A 21,170-nucleotide genomic window follows, 5' to 3' on the forward strand; every position below is an offset into this window, starting at 1 on the left:
GTGACAGGCACGCTGACCTCGCCTGACCCCGCGGTGGCGGCCATCTTTGGATCGCTTCGTCCGTCCGCTCCGTGTCCGTCCGTCAGTGCCCGCCGTTGTGTCCGTGCTTGTAACGTTGTCGCCAAGTGTACTGTGCGTGGAACGGATTTTCAATGTCAAGCGAAGTCCTTTCCTGGTCCAGGGACCTCTCTTTTGTCCCTGACGGTTTCTGCCAGCGACGGCTAGAGGCATATTTTGAGAGCCAAGGCGTGGTGTGATGCGTTATAGTGAAGTCTTTCCCCACATCTCTGCGTATTGCAATAATCCACTTCTTTCTCAAAGCCGGGTTGCTTGGGAAACCATGGAAGGAGACCTGCACAAATAATAAACAGGTTTTGTCAACAAGCACCACATTATAGCTGTGGATGCTATACTTTATAGCAATACTGGAAAATCTGATCACACGAACTCTTGCGCGAAGCAGGCATGGCGCGGTGATAGCTGATTTTTAAAATTCCTCATAATTTCAGCACAGTTCCCTTTTCCCGAGGCCGCCCATTTCAGCTCTTGCATATGAGGTTAAAGCTTGAAATGTCTACTAAAAGAGGAAATAAACAAGAAATCGCCATCTTTACAAAACCAACTGACTTTTCGAGTGGCTGTCAACTAAGAAACCATCATGGGATTCGAGAAAACCCACTAGAGTGAAACGCAAGCTTCGTTATTTTGTGGATCGCGCTGGCAAGTATTCATAGGCACAGACTACAAACCTGAGCTGCGCGCTCTGGACGCGTACCGGACTTCGCACGCGTCATCAGGCGATAACATCTTTTGAAACGGGCTGGATGTGAGCATGACGCTACACGCGTGATGCCTCATCTTTTCCTGCTTTACAGGACGCCGCGGCTTTGGCAGGCGCTTTTGTAGCGTGAAACAGGCAGCTTGGGCGCCGTAGGCAACCATTTTGCCATCTGCACAATGCACGGCCATTTCACACAATGGTTTGAAAACTAGCTTCGGTAATCATGCCCTTGTAATAAGTCAAATAGAGAATGGCGAATGCAATCCACGTACAAAAGGCTCCAACGGATCTATTCGAGCTTTAGCGTTCGTTACACATGTATTGCTCCTTCTCCAGTGTCATTTTCCATCTCAGCACAAGCTTTCGTGAAGTTCACAAGGCTCCATTGCACGCAAAACAACCTCGCTGTTTCAGGTGATCGCGATCGCGTTCTATGAGCTATCTCTTAGTCAGAGGTACATGCCGTAATGCCTGACATGCTGCAAGTGACACTTGTCAAGCCGATCAAGAATGCAAACGAACGGTCGTATACACACCTTGTTTCCGTGCGCGTCTACGACGCTGCGCTGGCTGCAGAAAGGCACGCAGAACATGCTGGCATTCCGAATGGAGCTTGGTGCTAGCACCGACTGTTGTGATGCCAACAAATGACGCAATAACTTGCGGGAATTCCAATGAAGCTCGCTGTGCGTGCACGAGTTCCACGAGGGCTCACGTTGGCGCGTACTCTCCGGGTACAGTGAACTGTCCTCCGAGTACTCCGGGCGGCGCGGACGGACTGAACCAAACATGGCCGCCGTGCGCTGTTCATGTTTTTCTCACTATATGGCGCTAACTTTTGTAAAGCGTCTATTCTACCTGATACCCAGACATGTTCTTTGCAAGTTGATTTTATTCTTTGCCAATTTGTTCCTTGATGTATCAGCATACCTACACCTCCTCCCTTCTTCTCTGTTGTTGTTCTGTTGCACCCTTCCCAGACATAGCCATCGATGAAAGGTGGATCTTCTAGATCCCTCAGATGTGTCTCGCATAGAGCGTACACACCTACTGCTTTGTCCTTTAACTGCTGTTCTATTTCTAGCCATTTCGCTCTCTTTCTACCCCCTTGCATGTTTATGTAACTGATCCTGGCGTTAAATTTCTTTTTCGTAGTTTTCTTTCTGGGCCTCCTAGTGGCCATTTTGTTGCGATCAGCCGCCATTGTTACATTTACATCGCTTCTACCTACCCCTACGCCCTGAGCCACCGTGGACCCCCTAAAAAAGCTACCGCTCGGCCTCCCAGGCGCCTGCCTATCTCTTCTCCTACCCTTCCACTGAAATGGATGCCATCTCGTCCAAAGTCTCTGCCCGAACCTGCTCTGTGCACTTCCTTGTTTATGTCTACCACCTCAAAGTCTTTCTCGAGGCCTAACTGCCTTATCTCTCCATTAAGATTCACAACGTCTTTAGCAACCTCTACATTCCTTCCTTGTACCTCCGGCACTGTACACACCACGATCTGCGCTTGCTGTGCTATCGCAGGATGGATGGATGGATGGATGGATGGATGGATAGGAGCGCCCCCTTTGAAACGGGGTGGTGGCAATTGCCACCATGCTCAGTTTTTCTTTATTTATTATTTTTTTTGTTTACTGTGTTCGCAATTCTCATTAAGATTCTCCATCACCTTTACCTACGGTTTCCTACTATTCTAACCTTATGCCACATCTCTGCTTTTCAGCCACCAATCCTCCAATCGCTTTTTGCTGACTTCCACTGCAGATTTATTTACATGACCATTGTTATCTTTAAACCCTAGGGCCTCAGAAAGAGTGACTGTGCCTGCATCGACATCCGGATGGATACCATCACATTTGATTATGAGGTGTTCAATTGTTTCCACAGATCTACCACACACTGCACATGTGTCATCTTCTTCGTTAAATTTCTTTTTGTAGCTGCGCGTTCTAAGACACCCTGATCTAGCTTCAAAAAGTAGGGCACCGCCTCTTGAGTTATCATAGAAAAATTCTTTCCTGATCTGCCTTTTCCAGAATCGATATAGTTCTACACTATGTTTCTTTTCCATTGAATTCATCCAATTTTTAACTTCCGCGTTTTTGACCTGTCGTTTAATGCTCTTTCTTTCTCCGTCCTCATGACCGGCATACTTACTGGTTAGTTTTCTAGTTCTTTTCCGCCACTGTGAGTCAACGTTCTTTCTGTATAAATATTTAAATACCTTAGCTGCCCATCTGTTATCGTCCAATTTCCTCAGGCGTTCTTCATATAGTATTTTACTCTTAGCTTCCCGCGCCTCGAACGATGCCCAGCCCATATCCCCTTGAACTGCCTCGTTTGTGGTTTTGCCGTGGGCACCTAGTGCTAATCTTCCAACAGCTCTCTGATTTACGTCTAATCTCGACTGAACTTCTGCCCTTAAGCACAGAACCGCATTGCCGAAAGTAAGTCCCGGCACCATTATTCCTTTCCAAATACCTCTTAGTACTTCATATTTGTTGTACCCCCATAATGCCCTATGTTTCATTATCCCGGCGTCTCTTCGTCCTTTTGCCCTAAGAGCCTGTTCATGCTTTTCCGTGTATATCTGCCCTTCGTTTAGCCATATCCCGAGGTATTTGTATTCGGCCACTTTGGGTATTTCGTGGCCTTGTATTGTAAGCACCTGATCAGTTGTATCGTTAAAAATCATCACACCTGATTTAGTTGCGCTAAAACTGTATCCTAGAGCGTCTCCTTCGTCTCCACAGCAATTAACCAAAGTTTGTAAATCTTCCTGGCTATCTGCTAACAGTACAATATTGTCCGCATACATTAAACCCGGGAGTCGCTGCTCAACTACATTTCCGCCTAATCTGTACGATAGATTATAACCCAGATTACTTTCTTCTAGCCTTCTTTCCATATTTATCACGTAAAGCATGAACAGCAGCGGTGATAGAGGGCAACCTTGCCTTAATCCTTTGTGCACCCCTACGGTTGTGGTACATTTTTTCCCTTCCCATGTAATTTCAACTTCATTATCTCGGTAGATTTCCTGTAGAAAATCAATTACCTCATCACCAATACCTAAATCTTTCAATATGCTCCACAGGAGTTCCCTGTTCACGTTATCGTATGCACCGCTTATGTCAGGTGACGCTGCGAACCACGCCGCCTGTCGGCGGCGACGTGAAGTGCGTCAGGCGCCTCTCCCGTGTGAGCACACTACCCCCTTCTAGAACACTGTACCTAGAGGGAAAGCTGGCGGCGCTGCACTTCAGCCACCATGGACGCCCAAAGCATCATGGGGCGGTGAGCTACTTGTTGCGGCACAGTCATATTTTTTCGGGAATACGGAGTGGCACTACTGAGATGTTTCATTCCCAAAACGCTGTTCGTGTGTGCCATGGAGGAAGGAAAGAAGCGTTTGCGGATAGGTAGGCTGGAAACGCTGATTGGTCGATGGGATGCGCTTCTCCGTGACGTTTTTTGACTTCGCCCTCGTTCTCAACCGGACGTGGCGTCAGCGCGCCTTTCTCGACCTCTCCCTAGAGCGCCTGGGGAATCGCTAGGTGCACCCGCCGCGCCGCGCGTGTGTGGTGAGCGGGCATTCGCAAATTGGACGATAACAGATGGGCAGCTAAGGTATTTAAATATTTATACAGAAAGAACGTTGACTCACAGTGGCAGAAAAGAACTGGAAAACTAACCAGTAAGTATGCCGGTCATGAGGACGGAGAAATAAAGAGCATTAAACGACAGGTTAAAAACGCGGAAGTTAAAAATTGGATGAATTCAATGGAAAAGAAACATAGTGTAGAACTATATCGATTCTGGAAAAGGCAGGTCAGGAAAGAATTTTTCTATGATAACTCAAGAGGCAGTGCCCTACTTTTTGAAGCTAGATCAGGGTGTCTTAGAACGCGCAGCTACAAAAAGAAATTTAACGAAGAAGATGACACATGTGCAGTGTGTGGTAGATCTGTGGAAACAATTGAACACCTCATAATCAAATGTGATGGTATCCATCCGGATGTCGATGCAGGCACAGTCGCTCTTTCTGAGGCCCTAGGGTTTAAAGATAACAATGGTCATGTAAATAAATCTGCAGTGGAAGTCAGCAAAAAGCGATTGGAGGATTGGTGGCTGAAAAGCAGAGATGTGGCATAAGGTTAGAATAGTAGGAAACCGTAGGCGAAGGTCATGGAGAATCTTAATGAGAATTGCCAACACAGTAAACAAAAAAAAATAATAAATAAAGAAAAGCTGAGCATGGTGGCAATTGCCACCACCCCGTTTCAAAGGGGGCGCTCCTATCCATCCATCCATCCATCTATCCATCCATCCATCCGTTTCATGATCCTCGGCGCGCTCGTTTCGAGGCGTGTGCAGCTATGGCGTTCGTGCGTGGTGCGCTCGTCGGCGACAGCCAGCTGAAATTTCTGTGCAGTTTTTGCTTGCGGCTTTCGCCGTTTCGCCAGGAGCACGTGGCTAGTGTCGTGCTCGTATTTAAAGTTTTTTCCGCGGCACTACAAGGATCCGCATCAGGCGCGCTTTGAGGACCGCCGTTTGACAGCCACGCTGACGCGCTTGTCGGGCGTGCGCATTCTCAACCTCGAGGTAAGGACTGAACTACATTGTCGCAAGTTTTCTCGTGCATTGAGGACTCACCAAATTGCGGTGCTTGTAACGAAACTTTTTTTTTTGCAGCATCGTTCCCTGGATATGCCTCTCGGAAGCCGATGTCATTGTTCGCCACGGACGCTTGGCCTACTGCTCGCCGCCACGCCGCTGTAGGTTGACGTTGAAGAGCTGCTCCAAACGGCCCTTTTCAGGGCCGCTTCATTGCTTCCTGGAAGATTGCGGGCATCCAATCTCGCGGCCGTGTTCCCTCTCTTTGTCGAAATCGGCGCCAGACATCAGAACCCGCGCTAGGCCTCGTTGCAGGGTTAAACGAGTGCAGTGTGGCTTTAGAGAAGTTATGACTTGCGCGTAGTCTAGCTATATCATTCACCCAGTGCAGTGTGCCTTTGCCTCTTTAGCGACTTCTCACGCCTTGTCGAAATCGGATTTAAAGCTCACGCCACGCCTCGTTGAATGGGTTAACTGAGTGCAGCGCCTAGCTTTGTTTTTTTTTCTGTTCTAACCTGTAAGCAGTGCACCTTTCTTCGCTCCTTACTTTTGTTCTTTTCAGTCGTTTCCTGAATCCGTCGAAAAAGCCGGGCTTGCCGGATGATTGTTCGCCGTGAATGGAACCACGAGGCGATCGCATCTGCATACACAGCACGACTTTGTTCCCTCGTGTTTTTTTTTAACAAGGATTGCTTCGACAGCTCGGGCAAAACGAGGACTGCGCACGCCGTGTCGTCGCTGCTTAGTGAAGAGGCACAAAACGGATGTCGTCCTTACTAAAGGCCCTTCTCGGGGCCACCTCAGTGTTTCCTGGGAGACCACGCGCTTTCCGCCCTGTGCACATGTTCCCTTCATTTCCAAATCATTTGTAAGTTGCATATCAATGAATTAATAAATCAGTCAATGCACTTTATTTACCAGAAAAATCTGGCTGGTCACCCTGGGCTAAAAGCTGTGCACACAGCTTGACAAGGCCCAGGGGACCATTAGATGACAGTTTTGAACGTAGGAAAAACAAGTTGGTACCTTAAAAGAACATGGAAAGTACACCAAACAATATAAGAGATAAACATTACAATCGCGCATTACAGTAAAGAAAAAGAAAACACTTTGACAGCAGGCATACAGTATCAATTTACACTATAATACATACAAAAATTACGACATTCAGCACTATGGCGCGAAATATAAAAACAGCACATAAAGCAAAAAAGAGAATGCAAGTTACAATAGTACAGATAGATTAGCTGTTTACATTTACTTATGCATAAAATTAGTCCTCGGCTCCTTGGGCCTCCTTCAAATCCTGCAAAAGGCTTGAATTTGCAACTGCTAATATCAAAGAAGATTTAGAAGAACTTCAGTTTGGGGTACATGGTGCATAGTAATTGAGAAAATAAACAATAGCGCCTACAATGACACACACAGAAGAAGAACGATGCAGCACGAGCGCTATCCTGCGCTCTACAGTATGGAACTGTGACTGTGAAAAATGAACCTTCACGTCAGTGAAATATGAGTCTAGGCTGTCTGCAAATCGTTATTACAGAAAGAAAGAAATATTAGTGAATGTTGTGTAAGAGGCTTGCATATTACTCTGTTTGTTTATTTATTTATGTTACCCCTCAAGGCCAGTGGCATTACACAGGGGGAATGGTAAATATACGAAAACTGAGAGAAAAATACAGTTGATTACATGAACATTAAACAGCGCCTGAATATACAATGTTAGCTAGTGCTACGCGGAACTGCTCATAATTTTCAGTGCCGGCAACTTCTGCGGGAAGGTGGTTCCAGTCGCATGAGGTTCGCGGCAGGAATGACTGCGAGCAGCATTTTCTGTTGCATGACGTACTTCCGACTTTGTGATCATGATCAATGCGGCGGGATACAGAAATTGTATGGGGGATGAGGTGATCACGAAGAGCGGGATGATGGTACAGCTTGTGGAACAGGGTGATACGAAGCAATTTTCTACGCGATGTCAGTTATGGGAGGCAGATATTAGACTTCATAGTAGTTATACTCGCTGTGCGGTTGTAGTTAACAAGGATTAAACGCACAGAGTTATTTTGCACCAGCTCAAGATCATTAATGAAGTTGTCATGAGCAGGGTGCCATACACGTGTTTCATGCTCGAGTTTTTATCGTATTAGTGTTTGATAAAGCAATAGTTTCAAATTGGAAGGAACGTTAAAGAAGTTGCGACGTAAGTAGCAAAGCATGCGATTAGCATTTTCAATTATGTTCTCGGTATGAAGAGACCAGTTAAGATAATAAGTAATGTGGACGCCGATGCACTTATATGATGAGGCTGATTTCAACGAAATGTTATCGATGTAGTAGTGAGGTGGGACGGAAGTTTTTCTAGATACACGCATGACTTTGCATTTGTTCATATATAGCTGCATTCACCATTCTTCGCACTGAAGTCAGTGGCGGTCTCGTCAAGTAGTCCCCTGCTTTGTACGTTCACCTTGTTAGCGGCTGTCTTATTTCACACAATTCCACGTTCTACACGTTGATAGTTATACGAGGACAATTTGTTGTGATTGTCGAGGAATCGTGTTCCTGCCTTGCCGCCACCGTTGTCTTGCCATGCCGCCGGCGCGGCGGCGTCGGCGGTGTCATTCACCTGCGGTTGCGGTGGCCAGCAACCTCGTCGGCGGGGGAGGGGGGGGGAAGGGAGCCACCCATTCATGTCTTTATCCCACCATGAGACACAGCGACGCCAGCGAGGGGACCATCCCTTTCTGGCTTGACAAGGAGCGCCGACCAGCCGCCTTGAAGGAGGGGACTGAGGGCGGAACAAAGCCACTTCCCAGAACTGAGAAATGAAGGCCGCTAACCCCACTGGTGAAATGTCCGGGCAGGTGCTTTGACCTTAGTGGACATGTCGTGGCGGGATATCTCAGACGTCGACTCGTTTCCCCTGGTATCGAAATGAATATTGTTCGCGTAAACGTTAACATTCAAAGATTGAGTAATGGTATAATGTCTATACCTTTCGCCATTTATTTTTCAATAACAAAGCTCAAAAACATTTTTGTGCAAATAAAATAAAAAATCTCTGTTTCTATTTTTTCTTTCTTTATATACAGCAGTCTGTCCGCTCCCCCTAAAACCACTCTCTGTGACCGCCACTGACTGAAGTAATGTAAGGTTGTTAGTGTTGGTTATTTCTCTAAAAATGACGCAGACATCAGCGAATAGGTGAATATGAGAATCCATAAGAGAGCGGGGATCATTAATGTTAAATCAGGAACAGTAGCTAGGGTCCAAGAACTGAACCTTGTGGAACTCCGGAAGACACCTCTGTAAAACAGGTGTTATAACCGTTAGCAAAAACTAATTGTGAGCGATTAAGTAGACCTTCAATCCATTTCAATAAGTTACAGTCAATATTCAGATGTTTTAGTTTGTGAGCCAAAAGGTTGTGAAATACATCGTCGAAAGCCTTCGAAAAATCCAGAAATATAAGTCAGTTAGTGATGGTAGGTCTAGAATACAGTGCAATGCATGTGTAAACTATATTAACTGTGTTTCGCAAGAGTAAGGTTTTCGAAAACCATGTTGCACTGACATAAAAAAGTTGTTCAATGAAAGGAAGTTAACAAGGTTGGTGAATATTATATTTTTGAACATTTTGGGTCAAGTATTGGTAAGGGATATGGGACAATAATTAATAGGGGATGCTTTGCTGCCGGATTTGTAGACTGTAACCACCTTTCTGATCTTCCACTCAGTAGCAGCGTTGACTGGTCAATGCTGGAAAAGTTTGGTTAGCATAATGGGCGAATAAGCTGCAGTGCTTTTTAAGTAACGCAGTCATAACCCGGAGCGGAATGAACACTGAGTCCATCAATAAGCTTATTCACACCAGTAGGAGCAACAGTTATAGGTGGCATGAAAACATAGTTGAAGTGGTGAGTTGTAGGCATATGTATACATTAGATATGGGTGTAAAGTTGTCAGTGATTGCGCGGTTAAGAATCGTGACGCAAACGTCGGAAGGGATGGGGTCGCCTAACGGGTCAGATAACGCAAAACTATCGTCGGTGGAAGGATTAATGACCCGCCAGAATTTTTGACATTGGTGGTTACATGCGAGTGGAAGTGCTTTTATCGCTTTTGAGCGCCTGAACATACATGTTGGAAGCCGCTGAATACGAAGTCCGATCACTCACTAGTTGGCGAGAACTTTACGATGCGGTAGAGGCTTTCTTTTTGTTAGATAAACGTTTAATGTGATTATTACACCAGGGAGCTATTGAGTGGGTGGTGGCAGTGCGTTCAGGAGTGTATTGTTCTGTGAGTTGGGTGACTATAGCTGTGAACATGCTTCAGTTGGTTTGAATGCTGCGGACACCAAAGCTATGGGAAAGCATCGATAAAAAAAAATATTTCATTATTTATCGCCTGAAAATTTGCACCGTTGTAGTCTCGTATTATTATTTTTTTTCTTTTTGTTAATGTTCGGAGTGGCTAGATAAATGTCAGAGTGCATTAGCAAGTGGTCGCTGATGCCTGACAGGTATGTAATAGGTGAGACTATGTCAGATCGATTTGTCAGGATTAAATCTAGCGTATTCGCCGCGTTGGCTGTTATAGTCGCTTGTGAGCACAAATGCACTAACGAGAATACTGAGCGCACATCAAAAAATTCGCGACTTCGAGACGAGAACGGGGACATTAAAGGGGAGTTGGTATTCCATGTTATCTTCGAAAAAATTAGATCGGCAAATAAAACAATACTGAAATAGATCATGGTGCTTTGTTTTTAAGTGTTTCCATAAAAAAGTATGGCAACAGATAAGGAAAGGCTTAGGTGATCGTGATCGAGGAGGTTAGACTGAATTATAGTGCAACAGCTTGAAACAGGTCTTCACATCATTCATATATTCTAGAACATTGCAGGAGCCTGGAGAAAGCAATATTACACAAATTACGTTTGAATAGAGATCATGGCAGGAAAGTGGATGAAATATAGCTAAAAGAAGAATTGTGAACCGAAGCAAAGTATGTAATGAGCCAGAAATATGCATATCAAAGAAGACACTGCACTGAGAAAATGGACAGCATGAAATAAATGAGCAGCACAAGTGCAGCGTACAGGCCTTTATCAAAGAATTTATTTTTTGTTTATTTACCACATCCTGGTAGTGTTAGCTCCATAAAGCATTATCAAAATTATCACTATTTTCAGTTTTATTTGCTTAGGAGAACGTTAGAGCAATAAGAACTTGGTTCATAAATGCACTTCAAATTGTGGGAATCCTGGCTTTCCGCCGTCGCCTTTGCGCGGCTCTGCCGGCTTCCCACGTTGTTTCTCCTCTTTCCCTTGCTCCCGCCTCAGGCGGTGGATAGGCGGCTGGGTGACTAATCATTGTCATTTAGCCACAGCTCCGCCCCGGCTCCCCAAGGGCCTTTGCCATTGGCGCCTTTTGGCGGGAATTCTGGAGCCGCTTTGGGCGGCCGCGCACCGCGCGACCGTCCGAGCGGGGCCCAGAGAGAGAGATCCCTCCGAGACATCGTAAGGTGCGTACGCTACTGTTCTGTCCGTGCCGGCCTTTGCCGTTCGGACCAGTGCATACTCGAGCTCGCCCGCACGTGTCCTCTGACCTGCAGCGGCTCGAGCCTGTCCAGCGGGGTCCAGCGACCTCCGACAGGCGTACCTTGCGTTGATTGCCCACTCTCTCTCGCAACCGGCCCAACGGTCGACACGAGAGAGAGATCACAGCACTGCCGCGGGGACATTCTCCTGCAGCGGCGTGCTAGCGGCGCACATTGCTCGAGTCGCTTCGTGCGCGCAGCGGGGCCTTGCTCCTCGCGCGCCCCCGGGACGGGGTGACGATTGAGTGTGTGTGTACTGCTGAAGGACGACGTGAATAAACGTCTCCTTGGTGAACTTGGAGGCCTATTTCTTTGCGGCGAATCGCTCTCCTCCCAGCGGAGGTTGAGTGCACTGCATCGGTGTCCCAGTGTGTGTGTGGTGACGGCTGATCGGGGCCCTTGGCTCGCGCGAAGCTTGAACCCGCGGTGGGTGGTGGCCTGTGTCCACTTAGAAACCCACAACTGGCGCCCAACGTGTTAAGTCATTGGCGCTTACGCCTTTGATGACATATTAGCCGAGCAGGTCGCCTTGCCGATCACGCTTGCGCACCATGTCTACCCCCAGCGGGGCACTCGGCAGCTACATGTCGGCTCCCTACGGAGTTGTAGCGTCGTTTGATCCGCTGGCTGCTGTTCCTTCGAATAGCCAGACACCGTGGTTGGCCGCGGCCCCCATTGGGGTTTACGGCGACACAACCCAAAATGTCGACCACGCGGCTCCCATTGGAGCTGTATCGGAAGCACCCTGCGGTGCATCCGCTGGTCACATGCCTCAGCTGTGCACGCTTTCCGCCCAGTGCGAAAGCAGTTCGTGTCACGCTGCCGCAACCGGCAGTTTCGAACAGCAGCAGCCGTGCCCCGCGAGCAGTCAATTCTGCTCTGGGAACGGCGAGGCGCTGGCCCGGTTCCCTGCGGAAACCGCGCCGCTCAACGAACTAGGAGCCTTGCCTCCCTCGTTCGTGCAGCCCGCCCAAACCTCCACTGAGGCCGGGGCGCAGGCGCTGCTAGCCAGTGCTGCCCAGATGATCCAGTCGTTGTCAGGGGCTGTTGGGACACTTTTGGCCACGCCGAAGTTGTCTCACCCCGCGGTCAAGTTGCCCATGCCAACATACCGCGGGTATGATGACCTACTCAGTGCCCGAGATTTCCTTGAGTCCCTCACCCATTATCAGAGAACTATGGGTCTCACTGAGCAGGTGGTGCTTGCACACATCATCCCAGCAGCGCTGACTGACACGGCAGCTCGGTGGCATCGGCTTTCCGGCCACCGGGCAGCGACTCTCGAGGAGTTCCGTGCAGCATTCCTGCGCGAATTCCTGCCCGCTGACTACGAGCGTAGGATGCGGCGAGAGCTGGAGCTCCGTACTCAGGCTCCGGATGAGTCGCTGCAAGAGTATGTTCGTGCGATGGAAGACCTTTTCTCAATCGCCGAGCCCAGAGCCTCGAACGAGGAGCGTGTCGAAAGGACGATCAGGCAGGCACATCCGACCTTTTCGGCTTACCTGCGCGGCGGCCGATTCCGAGATTTGGAGGAGCTGGCCGCCGAGGCAAAGCGCATTCAAGGCGACATTCTCGCCGCGCGCGCCTATCGTCCGCCACCGCCGGCAAGCGAGGCCCTTGAGCCACGCTGTGCATGGAGAGGGGCCTTGCCCTTACCCAACCGGCGACCACCCGCACAACCTGCCTACAGCCTGCGCTGCACCGTTTTCTGAAGCGCGTGCTGAGGGGCGCCAAGCGCTCCAACGCACAGCGGAGGGGGAAACCCGACTCGGCCGACCCTTTGGTCGTGCAGCGGGCGGACCCAGGCAGGGAGGGGCGCCATTGTCCCGCGGCCAAGCTCGCGGCGGTGTGCGCTGTTTCCGCTGCCAAGAGAGGGGCCACTTAGCAAGAGAATGCACCGTAGCCAGGCCTCCTGCGAGGCAGGGAAACGGCGGCGGGGGTCGGTCGTAAAGGGACCACCGGCCCAATCTCTGCTAATTCCCTCTGCGTACAGAGCAAGCTGCCTTGCTAATGCGCACGCGCCGTTTGTTCCGGTCACCATTGCTGGCCGCGAATTTTCGGCGTTACTGGATACGGGAGCCAGCGCTTCCTTGTTCGGTGAAGAGGTGTTGTCCCACTTGCAAAAGCATTCTGTGCCCTTGCGGGACTGCCGTACGGCATTCAACCTTGCGAAAGGCGTAGCCCATTCGGCTGGCGCCGCGAGGCTGACTGTCAGGTGGGGAGAGCGGACGAGACGCACGCGTTTCATCCATCTCCCAGGGCTCAGTGTGCCCATGATTCTCGGACGGGACTTTCTCCTGAAAACCGGGATCGTGGTGGACATTGCGAATGGCGGCTATCGCGACGGACCATTTTCCCAGCTTAAGCCGTTCATTAGCCCACCGGCGTCAGTATCTGCCTGCGCAGTGAAGGCGTTCGGAGAGTGCCACGCTCAGCGGACAGGGCCACGCCCTTGTGTCGAGCGTTCCGTCGTTCAGCCTCCCCTTTGGGACCGAGCGGCGCGGCACGACCAGGCACCACATCCGCTGGCCGCCAGTGCGGTAACATTGGATGACACACAGAAGGCTCGTTTGACAGCGCTATTGCGTCAGTACGATGAGCTCTTCACGGATCAACCTGGCTGTACCACTTTAGTGAGCCACAAGATCCACACTGGAGACGCGCTTCCTTTGAAGTGCAACCCTAGACCCGTCAGTCTTGCGAAAAGGCAGGTGATTGATGGGTTGCTGGATGAGATGCTGTCGGCGGACATTATCCGCCGCTCGTCCAGCGCCTGGGCGTCTCCGGTGGTGTTGGTGCCTAAGAAAGATGGCAGCCACCGTTTGTGTGTGGATTATCGCCGTCTGAATGCGCTGACTCGCAAGGATGCCTATCCGCTCCCGACGATCAGCTCAATCGTAGGAAACCTGGGCAGCGCGCGGTACTTTTCCACGCTAGATGCCTCCAAAGGTTACCTACAGGTCCAGATGGCTGACACTGACCGGTCTAAGACCGCGTTCACGTGTCACAGAGGGCTGTTTGAGTTCACTCGTATGCCCTTTGGTCTCTGCAATGGTCCTGCGACTTTTCAGAGGCTCATGGACCGCGTCCTGGGGGAAGCGAAATGGTCCCACGCCATGTGCTACCTGGTGGTGGTGGTCAAAAACATTTATAATACAATAAATATTTACAGAGAGGTGATTGGGGTAGGCCCTATTGGCCCTTTCCCCTAACAATACTAGGTGGAGCCCCTATTCCGGGGCCCCATTGGCAAGCAACGCCGCCCGCGTCCGGTGAACCAAGGCCTTTTGGGTCTTTAGGTCCTGACAGCCGAGCAGGGCCGCCTCCCAGTCCTCTCTGGTGGGGTTGGGGTTGGGGGGGATAGATGGGTTTGACTGACACGCCCAAACCATGTGGAAGGTGTCAGCCACCTCCCCACAGAACTGGCACGCGCCATCAAAGGATGTATTGAAATGTTTAAGCACCGCCGGGCACAGTACAGTGTTAGTAAGAATTTTGATGAGGAGGCGCTCGTCAGTGCGATCCAGACCCTTACAAGGGGCCGGGTAGCGCCGGTGCTCCTCCTTGTAGTAATCGGTGATTTGTTTGAATGTAATGGCCAGATTGTCTGATTGGGAGTACCCTTCCAAGGACTGGGAGATAGCCCGGGGAGAGAGTGCGCGGGCGGCCTGATCGGCCTGTTCGTTTCCCTGGAGTCCCTGGTGACCGGGGGCCCAAATCAGGTTGCGTGGAGTTGGATCTTCAGATCGACAGCTATATTCCAGTATGCGCCAGGCAAGCGGGGGAGCCCAGCCCACTCGTAGTTCCGACAGGCCCCTCGCGAGTCGGTGATGATGTGTTTCGACTTGGGAGTAGTGAGAGCAAGAGCAATGGCAATCTCCTCCGCGTGTGTTGCGCTGTAGGCTTTGAAAGTGAGCCCGTTGACTCGATATCGTGATTTATTCACGAAACTTCGATGAGCACTTAGGCCACATTGCCGACGTGCTCGAGAGGGTACGGGCTGCTGGGATGACTTTGAATCCTGCGAAAGCCCAAATAGCGCGGACCCGGGTTCAGTTACTAGGGTTCACGCTGGGCGAGGGCTCCATTGAGCCTGATGCGGAGAAACTTCGAGCCATACTCGAATTTCCCGCGCCCAAGGACGTACGCGGCCTCCGCCGCTTTCTGGGAATGGCCAATTTTTATCGGTATTTCATCCCGTCCTGTGCCCGCGTGCAGGCACCCTTGACCAAGCTCTTGGGAAAGACTGCAGCGTGGCGATGGGGGCCCGAGCAAGAGCGATCCTTTCGCCTCCTGTCTAGTGCCATTGCCGAGACAGCGCAGCTCAGGCTACCCGACCTGACCAGACAGTTCGTAGTCCAGACTGACGCGAGCGATCTGGGTTTAGGAGCAGTTCTCCTACAGGAATTCGATGGCGTGCTGCAACCGCTGGCCTTTGCCAGCCGCTCCTTGCTGCCCTCGGAGAGGAATTATTCCGTGACCGAGAAGGAGTGCCTCGCCATCGTGTTCGCACTGCGCAAATTTGACGTCTACCTTGATGGAACGCAATTCGTGGTGCAGACAGACCACAGTGCGCTCAGTTGGCTGATGCGGCTCCGCGAGCCTGCGGGTCGGCTGGCGCGCTGGGCTCTCCTGATACAGCATTACGACTTTTCGGTGCAGTATCGAAAGGGGAGCACAAACGTGGTAGCTGACGCGCTATCCCGTGCCCCACTCGCCAGCGGCGCCTTGACGCCTGTAGGCGGAGGGGGCGAAAACCCACAAAATATTGCCATAAATCATCGTACTCTTCGTCCTGGGCCACAAGAGCTGGGGCTTCATGAGATAATTATTACGGTGCATTAACGAAAATTTCAACATGCTGTCAGCATGCAAAGATTTTATACTGGCGCTGAAAAAACCGCATTTTTTTAATTTTCGCTGGCAGGAGGGAGTAACTTTCTTGACCGCGCTGCTTTCTTCCTAAGCAAATGAAAGACGTGTATGCCGAGCAAAAACAATTCGAAAATATGTAGCGTAAGATATAACACTAATGCATTGTGAAGCTTGATGCCTTATTGGTCCAGTAGAGTGGAGAGCTGGGCGAGTTAATTGGTTGACGATTGTAGAAAGAAAACCAGCGCAAAAGACGGGGACACAGAACTGGGAACACAGAACACAGCGTCGTCCTGCGTTCCTCTTGTGCGTCTCCGTCCTTTGCCCTTGTTTTTTTTTTCCTTAATTGGCCATGCACTTGTGGCAGTTTAAGTGCACTTCTTGTGAATTTTGCACAAAAGTAGTGTATTTTTTCATTCACCTTTTTTACACGCTGAGTTGTTTTATCTTTTGGTCACTTCAGAAGGGAGGAGTTAGTATGGAAATTATTTACTTGGAGAATACAAGGAAATATATCTTGCGATGAATTTTCTCATATTTTAATTCTGGCTGATGGGAATGCATTACCCGCCATACGGTGTTACTCACAACCAAACGCCCAGGGCTCTAAGTTGGGCAAAGCATGTATCATATATGTGGAAGTTCGAATATGGCTGAGGTGCGCTGGGCGTCTTGCATGCACAGCAGGAAGTGATTTGTGTCTAGACCATCCAGGAGGGAATGTACAAGGACGGGAGGATAGTACAAACGCTAAAAAAAAAAAGGCTAGCTGGGGCTGGAAACGCATTTTTCGTTCTAGCAAGTACCAACGTTGGGGAAAAGCAACCAGTTTTGGGCGCCTTGTAAGAAGAAAGGATGGTTCTGGGAAGCGGAGGCAGGGCTGCATACGGCGCACGCGAGGTCGCGGGGTCACGGAGTCGCGCTGCAGCAGCACATCGGGAAAAGGTTAAATTCTTCCACTCGCCACTCGCAGCGCACCGCAGAGCCGGCAGCCTTCTCTCTTGCTCTCTTGTCCGCCTACCCGGCAGGAGCTACTCTCTCCGGTTCCGGCCGGGGAGACGGACAATAGTCGCGGGCGAGAGCGAAGGGGGGGGGGGGGGGGGGGGCACCACATGAATGGCATTAGAAGAATGTCACTGGCGCCTCCACTACGGCTCAGCTCGTACTATTCTGGCGCAGTGCTGCGTTTCGCCGTAATCGCTTGTCAGCGAAGTGAACACAGCACCGTGCCTTCCCGTGAATAGTAGAAGCAGGGACGTCGCGGCCACATCGGCATTCGCAGGTAGCGCCGCCCTGTCGCTTATTTGGTCGCTTATCCTCTGACAAGTCAAAAAGTCTTCCTGTCGTACCACGCCATCCATGGCTTACGACACCACGTCTGTCGTTCCCCTTCGTACTTCAAGCGTTTCTCTTCTTGCTATGAAAGTATTAGCCGTTGCGGCCACGAATTCAAGCAGCGAGAAAAATTTCAGCGCCGCAGGATTCGTAATGAAAGAGCGCCGCTCTTGTTTCGATCAAGCCATCATCAATGAACAACTTGCATATTTAGAGTGATAAATCTATACCTTTATGCGTTGTGTCTTGTGTATAATCCCAAACTGTGATCTGGAATGCGAGCTCAAAATTTGAATGTCATTGAAATAAACTCATTTTCCTGAAATTCTCTTTTTGTGTCGTCGCCGCTTTGCAGGTCGGGCCGAGCACGAGCGTGCTCAGGGTCATTCAGTGTCGGGCCGGGCTCGAAATTGCGGCCCGTGCACAGCTCTATTCAGAAACCTAATCACATTTCGTTTTGTGAAAAAAGAGCTATGTGCAGAGTTTAAATGGTGCAAGCATGAAGCTACAATGAAGTCAATTACAGACTTCTGTGCAACAGCTAGAATAATTTCAAGAGCATGCTATACGTGATGCTAGTTGCCTCAGTCACAATTGATGCAGTCCCAGTAAACCATAAAACGTACCATAGACATCAGCAAGATATTTACGCTGGACATTAGACACCTCCATTAGACATCCATATTAGTACCGTTTACGAAAAATCTACGTACCTACAACATGAAAATTGGGGTCCAGTTCACGTTGTGGGTACGTACTGCAGACATCACGCTCTACATTTATCAGATATTTGCGAACATGTAAGTACGCCCAGTCTACATAGCCTAGACGTCTATATAAACCGAATATGACTATACATAGATCAATATCCAGGTGAAAATTTCTAACTGGTTCCAGTCCTAATGTTTTAAGAGATACATTTCCAGACTGGAACCAGCTGCAATACGAGATGCAGCTGACACCTGTTACAATTCCAGATGGAACGGAGACCTACTGCATCCCAGCCACAGACTTCCCTATGGAGTCGTCGGGACGTCCAAGCACTCCAGCTAGCTCAAATACAGTTGAGTAAGCGAGTACATGGCCATCATGGGAGCCCAAAACACTGCAGATGACTTCCTAGTGCGTCAGTATTTTATTGCGCTCGGCGCTTTCACTGAATCTCCTCGTTGAGCATAATCGTCAGGTTAACAGCTGCGGTGGCATCAATACTCTTCAGCCGAGCCCACTAGGCCAGGGTTGCTGCAAAAGAAAGCATAATTGTTCACTTTTACAGGTGACAAGAGAATGGCACAGCAACCACAACAAACAAACCCAGTAATTTACGCCACTTTTACCGACGCAAGTCTATGAAGCGTGAAAGGTTGCCCTTACAGCACTAAAAGGCAGTCGTGCTGAGCGGAGTGTGCTTGCACACGCACTTAGGCACACCATCCGAACGCATGCCCACATTTCGGTAGTAGAGGCCAGTTGCATACATCACCAGCCCTTGTTTCAATACACAGCGAGTTTGGCAAAACAGCCAAACGAGTGAGCGTAAAAATATAACGTGCCGATAAATGCGTTAGAATTTTTTCATTACGAACGCAAAAATAGCATAAAATACACTTCAATGAGTAAACTGAGACTGAGTACGCACCAAGAAAGGGCACGATTCCAGCCGGTGAAAACGACTTGTAGTCCTAATTCGTATTGACGGGTCCACTTCCCCGAGTAGTAAAAGCAAGCAAACTGTCTTCCTTCAGCTCCATCAAGGAAAGAACGGTTGAACAATCTCGCCAGCAATAATAAGGGAATAATTAATTCTGTGTCGAGGTTCTTCAAACACAATGTTCCCACGGAACACGATTGAAATCGCACACGCCCTGCGCTCTACCACTGCCGCCATGGCTGAACCTAGCCTCGTGCGGATGTGCGAAACTGTCACATATTTTGTATCTTCTCTTTTTTGTACTTAGTAGCAGGCTTGGTGTGGCATGAAAAATAAGTTAATTATTTTTAAATTGTAGCATATTACTTTTTTCACAGCTGCAATCGCCATGCGCAGTTTGCGCTATTATTGATAGAATACGATACGAACTACAACGCGATGGCGGCTTAGACAATTCACCGCACTTCCCCGCCGCCGCCTGTCCGCAGCATAGAACAGGCATATGCATGGGCAGCGCATGTAGCATTAGTAGCATGAAGGCAAGATGACCAATTATCATTAGGGTAACGGGCTGGATTCAGAGAGAATGCAAGCACAGCAGAGAGGATCAGGGCAGGTGGGCAGATGAGGTTCGGAAGTTTGCTGGGATAAGGGGGCCGCCGCTGGCACAGGGTTAACTGGAGAAATTTTTGGCCTGCACTGGACATGATTACAGTGTTGACATGATGATAAAAAGCGGGACTCAAGAAGTTTATTCTCAAGAAATATGAGGTCACACATTCAGCAACACAAATGCCTAAGCTTTCCTCAGCTCAACATTCCAATAGTTATCATTGCTAGCGCGATTAGCAGATTTAAGACATTTTTGAAAAAAAAATAACTCCCAAAAATTGAACTGAACCAATTCTTGTATTTTAAATAGTTGGATAAGTTGAATAAAACATGCTTAATCAGAAAAAATGGTTATTATATAGTCCTGGCTGCTAAATAACAAAAGTTTTTTAGTGTGTCCGCACTTTTCAGTGTGGTTGAGATAGCTTGCAGGCTGTAGCACAAGGTATAAATTGAATGTAAGAATAGTAATGAAATAACAATGCGAATCCTGACCAAAGTGACTGGCATTTCAAACCAACTGCGTACAGTTGAGTCAGAAACCTGATGCGTGTGCATTCAGATTTGCCTTTACTACTTCCCGTATTTTTCTTCTTTCTAGGCAGGATAATGTTGCCGTGAAGCGAGCACGAAAAAAAAACAAAAACACAGGCAGCGCTGGTCATGCCTCCAATTTGTAGTCAACAGAGATTTCAAACTTTAAATGCAGTAAGGCAACACGAAATATCGAACGATTGAAAAATATGGAATTCTTAAATTATATATCTCGCTTACATACCCAGGAAGTGACAAGTAATATCTACGAGAAGTCTAGGTTAAGGCAGATATGATGTCGTGGGTACGTCTGCAGCTTTTCCACGAAAAAAGGTTGGTAGATAAGACGTCTGAGAGATTTTGGTTTGGTACATAGACGTTCAGACTTAATCTGGACATCTATGGGAGGTTTGTGGTTTGCTGGGAGTCAAGTATTATTTCGTACATTTTTTTTTTACCCAACAGACATGAAATGTCTGAAGATGAATATGTACCAAACACATCGAAACATCAATTGTGATGCCTGAAAAAAGTTGTACTGCAACATATAAATGCTCAAGTCTCGATAAGCAGGAATACTGAAGGGGAATAAAAACAGTTTTCTTTTGTTCGGGCTCACGCACCTGCTACAAACATATTCTTTATACATAGCAATAAAACTTGAAATAACTGTTTAAGAAGCCTTTTGGTCAATAGTATAGCTAAGTATGACTGAAAGGAGTCCGCAAGAAATGCACGGAAGCAGGCATGCAGTGTGACAGCGCAGCGCGACAGGCGCGCTTTTAGAGCGCAGCTCTTTGGCGTCCGTTCCTGGGTTTCGCGTCGTCGTCGGCCTCGTAACCAGCTCCGCCCCCCTTTCATCCCCCCAGCGCTATCGGCGTCAGCGGCATCAGTCAGTCGCTGCTATCTCTTCCCTCCTCCCTTTATCGTGTTGTCCGCTTGCTGCGCGCGCTTCTGCCCCCATCGTTTGCCGCTGGGTGTACACGCCGCCCCCCTCCCCCCTCTTCCTGCGAGTCTCCGGTTGTCAAAGCGCCGGCTCGAACTTAATTCCTTTCTTCGCTCCTCCTCCAATGCAACCCCTGTGCGGTGGCAATCAGAGAGCCAGATCGGTGGCGGCGGATCTGTATATGTGCACCGCCCGAGCCGAAAT

General features: G+C 49.1%; 1 long non-coding RNA gene across 1 annotated transcript; it reads right to left on the reverse strand.

Annotated features, from left to right (window-relative positions):
• Positions 1-18,335: 18,335 nt before the first annotated feature.
• Positions 18,336-20,452, reverse strand: LOC149327693 (uncharacterized). The gene is made up of 2 exons (XR_016286588.1): positions 18,863-20,452; positions 18,336-18,465 (listed from the first exon to the last, which is right to left on the reverse strand). It is a non-coding gene; the product is annotated as an uncharacterized LOC149327693 (long non-coding RNA).
• Positions 20,453-21,170: the final 718 nt, after the last annotated feature.

Source organism: Amblyomma mixtum, chromosome 10 (assembly GCF_055824585.1).
Source record: "Amblyomma mixtum isolate Tamu chromosome 10, ASM5582458v1, whole genome shotgun sequence".
Classification (NCBI taxonomy): Eukaryota; Metazoa; Arthropoda; class Arachnida; order Ixodida; family Ixodidae; genus Amblyomma; species Amblyomma mixtum.